Source organism: Pristiophorus japonicus, chromosome 7, assembly GCF_044704955.1.
Source record: "Pristiophorus japonicus isolate sPriJap1 chromosome 7, sPriJap1.hap1, whole genome shotgun sequence".
NCBI lineage: Eukaryota > Metazoa > Chordata > Chondrichthyes > Pristiophoridae > Pristiophorus > Pristiophorus japonicus.
In genome coordinates this window covers 145,376,880-145,397,315 of record NC_091983.1, presented here as the reverse complement: position 1 = coordinate 145,397,315, position 20,436 = coordinate 145,376,880, and positions in this window count along the sequence as shown.

Genomic DNA, 20,436 nt, shown 5'->3' with positions numbered 1-20,436 from the left:
ACGAACCCACACTAACAGACATGCCCACACTAACAGACCAAGCCACACTAACAGACCTGCCCACACGAACAGACCAACCCACACTAACTAACCTGCCAACACTAACTGACCTGCCCACACTAACAGACCAACCCACACTAACAGACCAGCCCACATTGACAGACCTGCCCACACTAACAGACCAACCCACATTAACAGACCAGCCCACACTAACTGACCTGACCACACTAACAGACCAGTCCAAACTAACAGACATGCACACACGAACAGACCAGCCCACACTAACAGACCAACCCACACTCACAGACCAACACACACTAACTGACCTGCCCACACGAACAGACCAACCCACACTAACTGACCTGCCCACACTAACAGACCAGCCCACAATAACAGAAGAGCCCACACTAACTGACCTGCCTACACTAACTGACCTGCCAATTCTACAGATCAACCCACACGAACAGACCAGCCCACACAAACAGCTCTGCCCACCCGACACTAACAGACGAACCCACACAAACAGATCTGCCCACACTAACAGACCTGCCACTCTAATTGACCTGCCCACACTAACAGACCTGCCCACACTAACAGACTAACACACACTAACTGATCTGCCCACACTAAAAGATCTGCCCACACTAACAGATCTGCCCACACTAACAGACCTGCCCACAATAACAGACCTGCCCACAATAACAGACCTGCCCACACTAACAGACCAACCCACACTAACAGACCTGCCCACAATAACAGACCAACCCACACTAACAGACGAACCCACACGAACTGACCTGCCCACACTAACAGACCTGCCCACACTAACCGACCTGCCACTCTAACAGACCTGCCCTCACGAACAGACCTGCCCACACGAACAGACCAACCCACAATAACAGATGAACCCACTCTAACAGATCTGACCACAATAACAGACCCGCCCACAGTAACCGACCTGCCCACACGAACAGACCTGCCCACACTAACAGACCAACCCACACTAACTGACCTTCCCACACTAACAGATCTGCCCACACTAACAGATCTGCCCACACTAACACAACGACCCACACTAACAGACCAGCCCACACTAACAGACCAGCCCACATTAACAGACCAGCCCACACTAACAGAACTGCCCACACTAACAGACCAGCCCATAATAACAGACCTGCCCACACTAACAGACGAACCCACACTAACAGACCTGTCCACACTAACAGACCTGCACACACTAACAGACCAGCCCACACTAACTGACCTGCCCACACTAACTGACCTGCCCACACTAACAGACCAACCCACACGAACAGACCTGCCACTCAAACTGACCTGTCACAGCAACAGACCAGCCCACACTAACTAATCCAGCCCACAATAACAGACCCGCCCACAATAACAGACCCGCCCACATGAACAGACCAGCCAACACTAACAGCCCTGCCACTCTAACTGACCTGCCCACACGAACAGACCTGCCCACATTAACAGACTAACCCACACTAACTGATCTGCCCACACTAACAGACGAACTCACACTAACAGACATGCCCACACTAACAGACCAACCCACACTAACAGACCTGCCCACAATAACAGACCAACCCACACTAACAGATCTGCCCACACTAACAGACCTGCCCATACTAACTGACCTGCCCACACTAACAGACTTTCCACACTAACAGACCATCCCACACTAACAGACATGCCCACACTAACAGACCAGCCCACACTAACAGACATGAACACACGAACAGACCAGCCCACACTAACAGACCAACCCACACTCACAGACCAACACACACTAACAGACGAATCCACACTAACAGACATGCCCACACTAACAGACCAAGCCACACTAACAGACCTGCCCACACGAACAGACCAACCCACACTAACTGACCTGCCAACACTAACTGACCTGCCCACACTAACAGACGAACCCACACGAACAGACCAACCCACACGAACTGACCTGCCCACACTAACAGACTAACCCACACTAACTGATCTGCCCACACTAAAAGATCTGCCCACACTAACAGACCTGCCCACACTAACAGACCTGCCCACAATAACAGACCTGCCCACAATAACAGACCTGCCCACACTAACAGACCTGCCCACACTAACAGACCAACCCACACTAACAGACCTGCCCACAATAACAGACCAACCCACACTAACAGACGAACCCACACGAACTGACCTGCCCACACTAACAGACCTGCCCACATTAACAGAACTGCCACTCTAACAGACCTGCCCTCACGAACAGACCTGCCCACACGAACAGACCAACCCACAATAACAGATGAACCCACTCTAACAGATCTGACCACAATAACAGAACCGCCCACAGTAACAGACCTGCCCACACGAACAGACCTGCCCACACTAACAGACCAACCCACACTAACTGACCTTCCCACACTAACAGATCTGCCCACACTAACAGATCTGCCCACACTAACACAACGACCCACACTAACAGACTAGCCCACACTAACAGACCAGCCCACATTAACAGACCAGCCCACACTAACAGAACTGCCCACACTAACAGACCAGCCCATACTAACAGACCTGCCCACACTAACAGACGAACCCACACTAACAGACCTGCCCACACTAACAGACCTGCACACACTAACAGACCAGCCCACACTAACAGACCAGCCCACACTAACTGACCTGCCCACACTAACTGACCAACCCACACTAACAGACCAACCCACACTAACTGACCTGCCCACACTAACAGACCAACCCACACGAACAGACCTGCCACTCAAACTGACCTGTCACAGCAACAGACCAGCCCACACTAACTAATCCAGCCCACAATAACAGACCCGCCCACAATAACAGACCCGCCCACATGAACAGACCAGCCAACACTAACAGCCCTGCCACTCTAACTGACCTGCCCACACGAACAGACCTGCCCACATTAACAGACTAACCCACACTAACTGATCTGCCCACACTAACAGACGAACTCACACTAACAGACATGCCCACACTAACAGACCAGCCCACACTAACAGACCAACCCACACTAACAGACCAACTCACACTAACTGATCTGCCCACACTAACAGAGCTGCTCACACTAACAGACGAACCCACACGAACAGACGAACACACAATAACAGACCTGCCCACACTAACAGACCAACCCACACGAACAGACCAACCCACACTAACAGATCTGCCCACACTAACAGACCTGCCACTCTAACTGACCTGCCCACACTAACAGACCTGCTCACACTAACAGACGAACCCACACTAACAGACCTGCTCACACTAGCAGACGAACCCACACTAACAGACCAGCCCACACTAACAGACATGCCCACAATAACAGACCTGCCCACACTAACAGACCAACTCGCACGAACTGATCTGCCCACACTAACAGACCAACCCACACTAACAGATCTGCCCACACTAACAGACCAGCCACTCTAACTGACCTGCCCACACCAACAGACCAGCCCACACTAACAGACCTGCCCACAATAACAGTCTCGCCCACACTAACAGACCAGCCCACATTAACAGACCTGCCCACACTAACAGACCAGCCCACACTAACAGACCTGCCCACACTAACTGACCTGCCCACATTAACAGACCTGCCCACACTAACTGACTTGCCCACACTAACTGGCCAACCCACACTAACAGACCAATCCACACTAACAGACCAGCCACATTAACAGACCTGCCCACACTAACAGACCAACCCACATTAACAGACCAGCCCATACTAACTGACCTGCCCACACTAACAGACTAACCACACTAACAGACATGCCCACACTAACAGACCAGCCCACACTAACAGACATGCCCACACGAACAGACCAGCCCACACTAACAGACATGCACACACGAACAGACCAGCCCACACTAACAGACCAACCCACACTCACAGACCAACACACACTAACAGACGAACCCACACTAACAGACATGCCCACACTAACAGACCAAGCCACACTAACAGACCTGCCCGCACGAACAGACCAACCCACACTAACTAACCTGCCAACACTAACTGACCTGCCCACACTAACAGACCAACCCACACTAACAGACCAGCCCACATTGACAGACCTGCCCACACTAACAGACCAACCCACATTAACAGACCAGCCCACACTAACTGACCTGACCACACTAACAGACCAGCCCACACTAACAGACATGCACACACGAACAGACCAGCCCACACTAACAGACCAACCCACACTCACAGACCAACACACACTAACTGACCTGCCCACACGAACAGACCAACCCACACTAACTGACCTGCCCACACTAACAGACCAGCCCACAATAACAGAAGAGCCCACACTAACTGACCTGCCTACACTAACTGACCTGCCAATTCTACAGATCAACCCACACGAACAGACCAGCCCACACAAACAGCTCTGCCCACCCGACACTAACAGACGAACCCACACAAACAGATCTGCCCACACTAACAGACCTGCCACTCTAATTGACCTGCCCACACTAACAGACCTGCCCACACTAACAGACTAACACACACTAACTGATCTGCCCACACTAAAAGATCTGCCCACACTAACAGATCTGCCCACACTAACAGACCTGCCCACAATAACAGACCTGCCCACAATAACAGACCTGCCCACACTAACAGACCAACCCACACTAACAGACCTGCCCACAATAACAGACCAACCCACACGAACAGACGAACCCACACGAACTGACCTGCCCACACTAACAGACCTGCCCACACTAACCGACCTGCCACTCTAACAGACCTGCCCTCACGAACAGACCTGCCCACACGAACAGACCAACCCACAATAACAGATGAACCCACTCTAACAGATCTGACCACAATAACAGACCCGCCCACAGTAACCGACCTGCCCACACGAACAGACCTGCCCACACTAACAGACCAACCCACACTAACTGACCTTCCCACACTAACAGATCTGCCCACACTAACAGATCTGCCCACACTAACACAACGACCCACACTAACAGACCAGCCCACACTAACAGACCAGCCCACATTAACAGACCAGCCCACACTAACAGAACTGCCCACACTAACAGACCAGCCCATACTAACAGACCTGCCCACACTAACAGACGAACCCACACTAACAGACCTGTCCACACTAACAGACCTGCACACACTAACAGACCAGCCCACACTAACAGACCAGCCCACACTAACTGACCTGCCCACACTAACTGACCAACCCACACTAACAGACCAACCCACACGAACAGACCTGCCACTCTAACTGACCTGCCACAGCAACAGACCAGCCCACACTAACTAATCCAGCCCACAATAACAGACCCGCCCACAATAACAGACCCGCCCACATGAACAGACCAGCCCACACTAACAGCCCTGCCACTCTAACTGACCTGCCCACACGAACAGACCTGCCCACACTAACAGACTAACCCACACTAACTGATCTGCCCACACTAACAGACGAACCCACACTAACAGACATGCCCACACTAACAGACCTGCCCACACTAACAGACCAGCCCACACTAACAGACCAACCCACACTAACAGATCTGCCCACACTAACAGACCTGCCACTCTAACTGACCTGCCCACACTAACAGACCAGCCCACACTAACAGACCAACCCACACTAACTGATCTGCCCACACTAACAGAGCTGCTCACACTAACAGACGAACCCACACGAACAGACGAACACACAATAACAGACCTGCCCACACTAACAGACCAACCTACACGAACAGACCAACCCACACTAACAGATCTGCCCACACTAACAGACCTGCCACTCTAACTGACCTGCCCACACTAACAGACCTGCTCACACTAACAGACGAACCCACACTAACAGACCTGCTCACACTAGCAGACGAACCCACACTAACAGACCAGCCCACACTAACAGACATGCCCACAATAACAGACCTGCCCACACTAACAGACCAACTCGCACGAACTGATCTGCCCACACTAACAGACCAACCCACACTAACAGATCTGCCCACACTAACAGACCAGCCACTCTAACTGACCTGCCCACACCAACAGACCAGCCCACACTAACAGACCTGCCGACAATAACAGTCTCGCCCACACTAACAGACCAGCCCACACTAACAGACCTGCCCACACTAACAGCTCTGCCCACACTAAGAGACCAACCCACATTAACAGACCTGCCCACACTAACAGACCTGCCCACACTAACAGACCAACCCACACTAACTGACTTGCCCACACTAACTGGCCAACCCACACTAACAGACCAACCCACACTAACAGACCAGCCCACATTAACAGACCTGCCCACACTAACAGACCAACCCACATTAACAGACCAGCCCACACTAACTGACCTGACCACACTAACAGACCTGCCCACACGAACAGACAAGCCCACACTAACTGGCCTGCCCACACGAACTGACCAACCCACACTAACAGAAGAGCCCACACTAACTACCTGCCTACACAAACTGACCAGCCAACACTACAGATCAACCCACACGAACAGACCAGCCCACACAAACAGACCAGCCCACACTAACTGACCTGCCCACATTAACAGACCTGCCCACACTAACAGACCAGCCCACACTAACAGACCAGCCCACACTAACTGACCTGCCCACTCTAACAGACTAACCCACACTAACAGACCTACCCACACTAACAGCTCTGCCCACACAAACAGCTCTGCCCACCCGACACTAACAGACGAACCCACACAAACAGATTTGCCCACACTAACAGACCTGTCACTCTAATTGACCTGCCCACACGAACAGACCTGCCCACACTAACAGACTAACCCACACTAACTGATCTGCCCACACTAAAAGATCTGCCCACACTAACTGACCTGCCCACACTAACAGACCAGCCCACACTAACAGACATGCACACACGAACAGACCAGCCCACACTAACAGACCAACCCACACTCACAGACCAACACACACTAACTGACCTGCCCACACGAACAGACCAACCCACACTAACTGACCTGCCCACACTAACAGACCAGCCCACAATAACAGAAGAGCCCACACTAACTGACCTGCCTACACTAACTGACCTGCCAACACTACAGATCAACCCACACGAACAGACCAGCCCACACAAACAGCTCTGCCCACCCGACACTAACAGACGAACCCACACAAACAGATCTGCCCACACTAACAGACCTGCCACTCTAATTGACCTGCCCACACTAACAGACCTGCCCACACTAACAGACTAACCCACACTAACTGATCTGCCCACACTAAAAGATCTGCCCACACTAACAGACCTGCCCACAATAACAGACCTGCCCACAATAACAGACCTGCCCACACTAACAGACCAGCCCACACTAACAGACCTGCCCACAATAACAGACCAACCCAAACTAACAGACGAACCCACACGAACTGACCTGCCCACACTAACAGACCTGCCCACACTAACAGACCTGCCACTCTAACAGACCTGCCCTCACGAACAGACCTGCCCACACGAACAGACCAACCCACAATAACAGATGAACCCACTCTAACAGATCTGACCACAATAACAGACCCGCCCACAGTAACCGACCTGCCCACACGAACAGACCTGCCCACACTAACAGACCAACCCACACTAACTGACCTTCCCACACTAACAGATCTGCCCACACTAACAGATCTGCCCACACTAACACAATGACCCACACTAACAGACCAGCCCACACTAACAGACCAGCCCACATTAACAGACCAGCCCACACTAACAGAATTGCCCACACTAACAGACCAGCCCATACTAACAGACCTGCCCACACTAACAGACGAACCCACACTAACAGACCTGCCCACACTAACAGACCTGCACACACTAACAGACCAGCCCACACTAACAGACCAGCCCACACTAACTGACCTGCCCACACTAACTGACCAACACACACTAAAGACCAACCCACACTAACAGACCAACCCACACGAACAGACCTGCCACTCTAACTGACCTGCCACAGCAACAGACCAGCCCACACTAACTAATCCAGCCCACAATAACAGACCCGCCCACAATAACAGACCCGCCCACATGAACAGACCAGCCCACACTAACAGCCCTTCCACTCTAACTGACCTGCCCACACGAACAGACCTGCCCACACTAACAGACTAACCCACACTAACTGATCTGCCCACACTAACAGACGAACCCACACTAACAGACATGCCCAGACTAACAGACCTGCCCACACTAACAGACCAGCCCACACTAACAGACCAACCCACACTAACAGATCTGCCCACACTAACAGACCTGCCACTCTAACTGACCTGCCCACACTAACAGACCAGCCCACACTAACAGACCAACACACACTAACTGATCTGCCCACACTAACAGAGCTGCTCACACTAACAGACGAACCCACACGAACAGACGAACACACAATAACAGACCTGCCCACACTAACAGACCAACCCACACGAACAGACCAACCCACACTAACAGATCTGCCCACACTAACAGACCTGCCACTCTAACTGACCTGCCCACACGAACAGGCCTGCTCACACTAACAGACGAACCCACACTAACAGACCTGCTCACACTAGCAGACGAACCCACACTAACAGACCAGCCCACACTAACAGACATGCCCACAATAACAGACCTGCCCACACTAACAGACCAACTCGCACGAACTGATCTGCCCACACTAACAGACCAACCCACACTAACAGATCTGCCCACACTAACAGACCAGCCACTCTAACTGACCTGCCCACACCAACAGACCAGCCCACACTAACAGACCTGCCCACACTAACAGACCTGCCACTCTAACAGACCTGCCCTCACGAACAGACCTGCCCACACGAACAGACCTGCCCACACTAACAGACCAACCCACACTAACTGACCTTCCCACACTAACAGATCTGCCCACACTAACAGATCTGCCCACACTAACACAACGACCCACACTAACAGACTAGCCCACACTAACAGACCAGCCCACATTAACAGACCAGCCCACACTAACAGAACTGCCCACACTAACAGACCAGCCCATACTAACAGACCTGCCCACACTAACAGACGAACCCACACTAACAGACCTGCCCACACTAACAGACCTGCACACACTAACAGACCAGCCCACACTAACAGACCAGCCCACACTAACTGACCTGCCCACACTAACTGACCAACCCACACTAACAGACCAACCCACACTAACTGACCTGCCCACACTAACAGACCAACCCACACGAACAGACCTGCCACTCAAACTGACCTGCCACAGCAACAGACCAGCCCACACTAACTAATCCAGCCCACAATAACAGACCCACCCACAATAACAGACCCGCCCACATGAACAGACCAGCCAACACTAACAGCCCTGCCACTCTAACTGACCTGCCCACACGAACAGACCTGCCCACATTAACAGACTAACCCACACTAACTGATCTGCCCACACTAACAGACGAACTCACACTAACAGACATGCCCACACTAACAGACCAGCCCACACTAACAGACCAACCCACACTAACAGACCAACTCACACTAACTGATCTGCCCACACTAACAGAGCTGCTCACACTAACAGACGAACCCACACGAACAGATGAACACACAATAACAGACCTGCCCACACTAACAGACCAACCCACACGAACAGACCAACCCACACTAACAGATCTGCCCACACTAACAGACCTGCCACTCTAACTGACCTGCCCACACTAACAGACCTGCTCACACTAACAGACGAACCCACACTAACAGACCTGCTCACACTAGCAGACGAACCCACACTAACAGACCAGCCCACACTAACAGACATGCCCACAATAACAGACCTGCCCACACTAACAGACCAACTCGCACGAACTGATCTGCCCACACTAACAGACCAACCCACACTAACAGATCTGCCCACACTAACAGACCAGCCACTCTAACTGACCTGCCCACACCAACAGACCAGCCCACACTAACAGACCTGCCCACAATAACAGTCTCGCCCACACTAACAGACCAGCCCACATTAACAGACCTGCCCACACTAACAGACCAGCCCACACTAACAGACCTGCCCACACTAACTGACCTGCCCACATTAACAGACCTGCCCACACTAACTGACTTGCCCACACTAACTGGCCAACCCACACTAACAGACCAATCCACACTAACAGACCAGCCCACATTAACAGACCTGCCCACACTAACAGACCAACCCACATTAACAGACCAGCCCATACTAACTGACCTGCCCACACTAACAGACTAATCACACTAACAGACCATCCCACACTAACAGACATGCCCACACTAACAGACCAGCCCACACTAACAGACATGCCCACACTAACAGACCAGCCCACACTAACAGACATGCACACATGAACAGACCAGCCCACACTAACAGACCAACCCACACTCACAGACCAACACACACTAACAGACGAACCCACACTAACAGACCAGCCCACACTAACTGACCTGACCACACTAACAGACCAGCCCACACTAACAGACATGCACACACGAACAGACCAGCCCACACTAACAGACCAACCCACACTTACAGACCAACACACACTAACTGACCTGCCCACACGAACAGACCAACCCACACTAACTGACCTGCCCACACTAACAGACCAGCCCACAATAACAGAAGAGCCCACACTAACTGACCTGCCTACACTAACTGACCTGCCAATTCTACAGATCAACCCACACGAACAGACCAGCCCACACAAACAGCTCTGCCCACCCGACACTAACAGACGAACCCACACAAACAGATCTGCCCACACTAACAGACCTGCCACTCTAATTGACCTGCCCACACTAACAGACCTGCCCACACTAACAGAATAACCCACACAAACTGATCTGCCCACACTAAAAGATCTGCCCACACTAACAGATCTGCCCACACTAACAGACCTGCCCACAATAACAGACCTGCCCACAATAACAGACCTGCCCACAATAACAGACCAACCCACACTAACAGACGAACCCACACGAACTGACCTGCCCACACTAACAGACCTGCCCACACTAACCGACCTGCCACTCTAACAGACCTGCCCTCACGAACAGACCTGCCCACACGAACAGACCAACCCACAATAACAGATGAACCCACTCTAACAGATCTGACCACAATAACAGACCCGCCCACAGTAACCGACCTGCCCACACGAACAGACCTGCCCACACTAACAGACCAACCCACACTAACTGACCTTCCCACACTAACAGATCTGCCCACACTAACAGATCTGCCCACACTAACACAACGACCCACACTAACAGACCAGCCCACACTAACAGACCAGCCCACATTAACAGACCAGCCCACACTAACAGAACTGCCCACACTAACAGACCAGCCCATACTAACAGACCTGCCCACACTAACAGACGAACCCACACTAACAGACCTGTCCACACTAACAGACCTGCACACACTAACAGACCAGCCCACACTAACAGACCAGCCCACACTAACTGACCTGCCCACACTAACTGACCAACCCACACTAACAGACCAACCCACACGAACAGACCTGCCACTCTAACTGACCTGCCACAGCAACAGACCAGCCCACACTAACTAATCCAGCCCACAATAACAGACCCGCCCACAATAACAGACCCGCCCACATGAACAGACCAGCCCACACTAACAGCCCTGCCACTCTAACTGACCTGCCCACACGAACAGACCTGCCCACACTAACAGACTAACCCACACTAACTGATCTGCCCACACTAACAGACGAACCCACACTAACAGACATGCCCACACTAACAGACCTGCCCACACTAACAGACCAGCCCACACTAACAGACCAACCCACACTAACAGATCTGCCCACACTAACAGACCTGCCACTCTAACTGACCTGCCCACACTAACAGACCAGCCCACACTAACAGACCAACCCACACTAACTGATCTGCCCACACTAACAGAGCTGCTCACACTAACAGACGAACCCACACGAACAGACGAACACACAATAACAGACCTGCCCACACTAACAGACCAACCTACACGAACAGACCAACCCACACTAACAGATCTGCCCACACTAACAGACCTGCCACTCTAACTGACCTGCCCACACTAACAGACCTGCTCACACTAACAGACGAACCCACACTAACAGACCTGCTCACACTAGCAGACGAACCCACACTAACAGACCAGCCCACACTAACAGACATGCCCACAATAACAGACCTGCCCACACTAACAGACCAACTCGCACGAACTGATCTGCCCACACTAACAGACCAACCCACACTAACAGATCTGCCCACACTAACAGACCAGCCACTCTAACTGACCTGCCCACACCAACAGACCAGCCCACACTAACAGACCTGCCGACAATAACAGTCTCGCCCACACTAACAGACCAGCCCACACTAACAGACCTGCCCACACTAACAGCTCTGCCCACACTAAGAGACCAACCCACATTAACAGACCTGCCCACACTAACAGACCTGCCCACACTAACAGACCAACCCACACTAACTGACTTGCCCACACTAACTGGCCAACCCACACTAACAGACCAACCCACACTAACAGACCAGCCCACATTAACAGACCTGCCCACACTAACAGACCAACCCACATTAACAGACCAGCCCACACTAACTGACCTGACCACACTAACAGACCTGCCCACACGAACAGACAAGCCCACACTAACTGGCCTGCCCACACGAACTGACCAACCCACACTAACAGAAGAGCCCACACTAACTACCTGCCTATACTAACTGACCAGCCAACACTACAGATCAACCCACACGAACAGACCAGCCCACACAAACAGACCAGCCCACACTAACTGACCTGCCCACATTAACAGACCTGCCCACACTAACAGACCAGCCCACACTAACAGACCAGCCCACACTAACTGACCTGCCCACTCTAACAGACTAACCCACACTAACAGACCTACCCACACTAACAGCTCTGCCCACACAAACAGCTCTGCCCACCCGACACTAACAGACGAACCCACACAAACAGATTTGCCCACACTAACAGACCTGCCACTCTAATTGACCTGCCCACACGAACAGACCTGCCCACACTAACAGACTAACCCACACTAACTGATCTGCCCACACTAAAAGATCTGCCCACACTAACTGACCTGCCCACACTAACAGACCAGCCCACACTAACAGACATGCACACACGAACAGACCAGCCCACACTAACAGACCAACCCACACGAACAGACCAACCCACACTAACTAACCTGCCCACACTAACAGACCAGCCCACAATAACAGAAGAGCCCACACTAACTGACCTGCCTACACTAACTGACCTGCCAACACTACAGATCAACCCACATGAACAGACCAGCCCACACAAACAGCTCTGCCCACCCGACACTAACAGACGAACCCACACAAACAGATCTGCCCACACTAACAGACCTGCCACTCTAATTGACCTGCCCACACTAACAGACCTGCCCACACTAACAGACTAACCCACACTAACTGATCTGCCCACACTAAAAGATCTGCCCACACTAACAGATCTGCCCACACTAACAGACCTGCCCACAATAACAGACCTGCACACAATAACAGAATTGCCCACACTAACAGACCAGCCCATACTAACTGACCTGCCCACACAAACTGACCAACACACACTAAAGACCAACCCACACTAACAGACCAACCCACACGAACAGACCTGCCACTCTAACTGACCTGCCACAGCAACAGACCAGCCCACACTAACTAATCCAGCCCACAATAACAGACCCGCCCACAATAACAGACCCGCCCACATGAACAGACCAGCCCACACTAACAGCCCTTCCACTCTAACTGACCTGCCCACACGAACAGACCTGCCCACACTAACAGACTAACCCACACTAACTGATCTGCCCACACTAACAGACGAACCCACACTAACAGACATGCCCAGACTAACAGACCTGCCCACACTAACAGACCAGCCCACACTAACAGACCAACCCACACTAACAGATCTGCCCACACTAACAGACCTGCCACTCTAACTGACCTGCCCACACTAACAGACCAGCCCACACTAACAGACCAATCCACACTAACTGATCTGCCCACACTAACAGAGCTGCTCACACTAACAGACGAACCCACACGAACAGACGAACACACAATAACAGACCTGCCCACACTAACAGACCAACCCACACGAACAGACCAACCCACACTAACAGATCTGCCCACACTAACAGACCTGCCACTCTAACTGACCTGCCCACACGAACAGGCCTGCTCACACTAACAGACGAACCCACACTAACAGACCTGCTCACACTAGCAGACGAACCCACACTAACAGACCAGCCCACACTAACAGACATGCCCACAATAACAGACCTGCCCACACTAACAGACCAACTCGCACGAACTGATCTGCCCACACTAACAGACCAACCCACACTAACAGATCTACCCACACTAACAGACCAGCCACTCTAACTGACCTGCCCACACCAACAGACCAGCCCACACTAACAGACCTGCCCACAATAACAGTCTCGCCCACACTAACAGACCAGCCCACACTAACAGACCTGCCACTCTAACAGACCTGCCCTCACGAACAGACCTGCCCACACGAACAGACCTGCCCACACTAACAGACCAACCCACACTAACTGACCTTCCCACACTAACAGATCTGCCCACACTAACAGATCTGCCCACACTAACACAACGACCCACACTAACAGACTAGCCCACACTAACAGACCAGCCCACATTAACAGACCAGCCCACACTAACAGAACTGCCCACACTAACAGACCAGCCCATACTAACAGACCTGCCCACACTAACAGACGAACCCACACTAACAGACCTGCCCACACTAACAGACCTGCACACACTAACAGACCAGCCCACACTAACAGACCAGCCCACACTAACTGACCTGCCCACACTAACTGACCAACCCACACTAACAGACCAACCCACACTAACTGACCTGCCCACACTAACAGACCAACCTACACGAACAGACCTGCCACTCAAACTGACCTGCCACAGCAACAGACCAGCCCACACTAACTAATCCAGCCCACAATAACAGACCCGCCCACAATAACAGACCCGCCCACATGAACAGACCAGCCAACACTAACAGCCCTGCCACTCTAACTGACCTGCCCACACGAACAGACCTGCCCACATTAACAGACTAACCCACACTAACTGATCTGCCCACACTAACAGACGAGCTCACACTAACAGACATGCCCACACTAACAGACCAGCCCACACTAACAGACCAACCCACACTAACAGACCAACTCACACTAACTGATCTGCCCACACTAACAGAGCTGCTCACACTAACAGACGAACCCACACGAACAGACGAACACACAATAACAGACCTGCCCACACTAACAGACCAACCCACACGAACAGACCAACCCACACTAACAGATCTGCCCACACTAACAGACCTGCCACTCTAACTGACCTGCCCACACTAACAGACCTGCTCACACTAACAGACGAACCCACACTAACAGACCTGCTCACACTAGCAGACGAACCCACACTAACAGACCAGCCCACACTAACAGACATGCCCACAATAACAGACCTGCCCACACTAACAGACCTACTCGCACGAACTGATCTGCCCACACTAACAGACCAACCCACACTAACAGATCTGCCCACACTAACAGACCAGCCACTCTAACTGACCTGCCCACACCAACAGACCAGCCCACACTAACAGACCTGCCCACAATAACAGTCTCGCCCACACTAACAGACCAGCCCACATTAACAGACCTGCCCACACTAACAGACCAGCCCACACTAACAGACCTGCCCACACTAACTGACCTGCCCACATTAACAGACCTGCCCACACTAACTGACTTGCCCACACTAACTGGCCAACCCACACTAACAGACCAATCCACACTAACAGACCAGCCCACATTAACAGACCTGCCCACACTAACAGACCAACCCACATTAACAGACCAGCCCATACTAACTGACCTGCCCACACTAACAGACTAATCACACTAACAGACCATCCCACACTAACAGACATGCCCACACTAACAGACCAGCCCACACTAACAGACATGCCCACACTAACAGACCAGCCCACACTAACAGACATGCACACATGAACAGACCAGCCCACACTAACAGACCAACCCACACTCACAGACCAACACACACTAACAGACGAACCCACACTAACAGACATGCCCACACTAACAGACCAAGCCACACTAACAGACCTGCCCACATGAACAGACCAACCCACACTAACTAACCTGCCAACACTAACTGACCTGCCCACACTAACAGACCAACCCACACTAACAGACCAGCCCACATTGACAGACCTGCCCACACTAACAGACATGCACACACGAACAGACCAGCCCACACTAACAGACCAACCCACACTCACAGACCAACACACACTAACTGACCTGCCCACACGAACAGACCAACCCACACTAACTGACCTGCCCACACTAACAGACCAGCCCACAATAACAGAAGAGCCCACACTAACTGACCTGCCTACACTAACTGACCTGCCAATTCTACAGATCAACCCACACGAACAGACCAGCCCACACAAACAGCTCTGCCCACCCGACACTAACAGACGAACCCACACAAACAGATCTGCCCACACTAACAGACCTGCCACTCTAATTGACCTGCCCACACTAACAGACCTGCCCACACTAACAGACTAACACACACTAACTGATCTGCCCACACTAAAAGATCTGCCCACACTAACAGATCTGCCCACACTAACAGACCTGCCCACAATAACAGACCTGCCCACAATAACAGACCTGCCCACACTAACAGACCAACCCACACTAACAGACCTGCCCACAATAACAGACCAACCCACACTAACAGACGAACCCACACGAACTGACCTGCCCACACTAACAGACCTGCCCACACTAACCGACCTGCCACTCTAACAGACCTGCCCTCACGAACAGACCTGCCCACACGAACAGACCAACCCACAATAACAGATGAACCCACTCTAACAGATCTGACCACAATAACAGACCCGCCCACAGTAACCGACCTGCCCACACGAACAGACCTGCCCACACTAACAGACCAACCCACACTAACTGACCTTCCCACACTAACAGATCTGCCCACACTAACAGATCTGCCCACACTAACACAACGACCCACACTAACAGACCAGCCCACACTAACAGACCAGCCCACATTAACAGACCAGCCCACACTAACAGAACTGCCCACACTAACAGACCAGCCCATACTAACAGACCTGCCCACACTAACAGACGAACCCACACTAACAGACCTGTCCACACTAACAGACCTGCACACACTAACAGACCAGCCCACACTAACAGACCAGCCCACACTAACTGACCTGCCCACACTAACTGACCAACCCACACTAACAGACCAACCCACACGAACAGACCTGCCACTCTAACTGACCTGCCACAGCAACAGACCAGCCCACACTAACTAATCCAGCCCACAATAACAGACCCGCCCACAATAACAGACCCGCCCACATGAACAGACCAGCCCACACTAACAGCCCTGCCACTCTAACTGACCTGCCCACACGAACAGACCTGCCCACACTAACAGACTAACCCACACTAACTGATCTGCCCACACTAACAGACGAACCCACACTAACAGACATGCCCACACTAACAGACCTGCCCACACTAACAGACCAGCCCACACTAACAGACCAACCCACACTAACAGATCTGCCCACACTAACAGACCTGCCACTCTAACTGACCTGCCCACACTAACAGACCAGCCCACACTAACAGACCAACCCACACTAACTGATCTGCCCACACTAACAGAGCTGCTCACACTAACAGACGAACCCACACGAACAGACGAACACACAATAACAGACCTGCCCACACTAACAGACCAACCTACACGAACAGACCAACCCACACTAACAGATCTGCCCACACTAACAGACCTGCCACTCTAACTGACCTGCCCACACTAACAGACCTGCTCACACTAACAGACGAACCCACACTAACAGACCTGCTCACACTAGCAGACGAACCCACACTAACAGACCAGCCCACACTAACAGACATGCCCACAATAACAGACCTGCCCACACTAACAGACCAACTCGCACGAACTGATCTGCCCACACTAACAGACCAACCCACACTAACAGATCTGCCCACACTAACAGACCAGCCACTCTAACTGACCTGCCCACACCAACAGACCAGCCCACACTAACAGACCTGCCGACAATAACAGTCTCGCCCACACTAACAGACCAGCCCACACTAACAGACCTGCCCACACTAACAGCTCTGCCCACACTAAGAGACCAACCCACATTAACAGACCTGCCCACACTAACAGACCTGCCCACACTAACAGACCAACCCACACTAACTGACTTGCCCACACTAACTGGCCAACCCACACTAACAGACCAACCCACACTAACAGACCAGCCCACATTAACAGACCTGCCCACACTAACAGACCAACCCACATTAACAGACCAGCCCACACTAACTGACCTGACCACACTAACAGACCTGCCCACACGAACAGACAAGCCCACACTAACTGGCCTGCCCACACGAACTGACCAACCCACACTAACAGAAGAGCCCACACTAACTACCTGCCTACACTAACTGACCAGCCAACACTACAGATCAACCCACACGAACAGACCAGCCCACACAAACAGACCAGCCCACACTAACTGACCTGCCCACATTAACAGACCTGCCCACACTAACAGACCAGCCCACACTAACAGACCAGCCCACACTAACTGACCTGCCCACTCTAACAGACTAACCCACACTAACAGACCTACCCACACTAACAGCTCTGCCCACACAAACAGCTCTGCCCACCCGACACTAACAGACGAACCCACACAAACAGATTTGCCCACACTAACAGACCTGCCACTCTAATTGACCTGCCCACACGAACAGACCTGCCCACACTAACAGACTAACCCACACTAACTGATCTGCCCACACTAAAAGATCTGCCCACACTAACTGACCTGCCCACACTAACAGACCAGCCCACAATAACAGACATGCACACACGAACAGACCAGCCCACACTAACAGACCAACCCACACTCACAGACCAACACACACTAACTGACCTGCCCACACGAACAGACCAACCCACACTAACTGACCTGCCCACACTAACAGACCAGCCCACAATAAGAGAAGAGCCCACACTAACTGACCTGCCTACACTAACTGACCTGCCAACACTACAGATCAACCCACACGAACAGACCAGCCCACACAAACAGCTCTGCCCACCCGACACTAACAGACGAACCCACACAAACAGATCTGCCCACACTAACAGACCTGCCACTCTAATTGACCTGCCCACACTAACAGATCTGCCCACACTAACAGACCTGCCCACAATAACAGACCTGCACACAATAACAGAATTGCCCACACTAACAGACCAGCCCATACTAACTGACCTGCCCACACAAACTGACCAACACACACTAAAGACCAACCCACACTAACAGACCAACCCACACGAACAGACCTGCCACTCTAACTGACCTGCCACAGCAACAGACCAGCCCACACTAACTAATCCAGCCCACAATAACAGACCCGCCCACAATAACAGACCCGCCCACATGAACAGACCAGCCCACACTAACAGCCCTTCCACTCTAACTGACCTGCCCACACGAACAGACCTGCCCACACTAACAGACTAACCCACACTAACTGATCTGCCCACACTAAAAGATCTGCCCACACTAACAGATCTGCCCACACTAACAGACCTGCCCACAATAACAGACCTGCCCACAATAACAGACCTGCCCACACTAACAGACCAGCCCACACTAACAGCCCTGCCCACAATAACAGACCAACCCACACTAACAGACGAACCCACACGAACTGACCTGCCCACACTAACAGACCTGCCCACACTAACAGACCTGCCACTCTAACAGACCTGCCCTCACGAACAGACCTGCCCACACGAACAGACCAACCCACAATAACAGATGAACCCAGTCTAACAGATCTGACCACAATAACAGACCCGCCCACAGTAACCGACCTGCCCACACGAACAGACCTGCCCACACTAACAGACCAACCCACACTAACTGACCTTCCCACACTAACAGATCTGCCCACACTAACAGATCTGCCCACACTAACACAATGACCCACACTAACAGACCAGCCCACACTAACAGA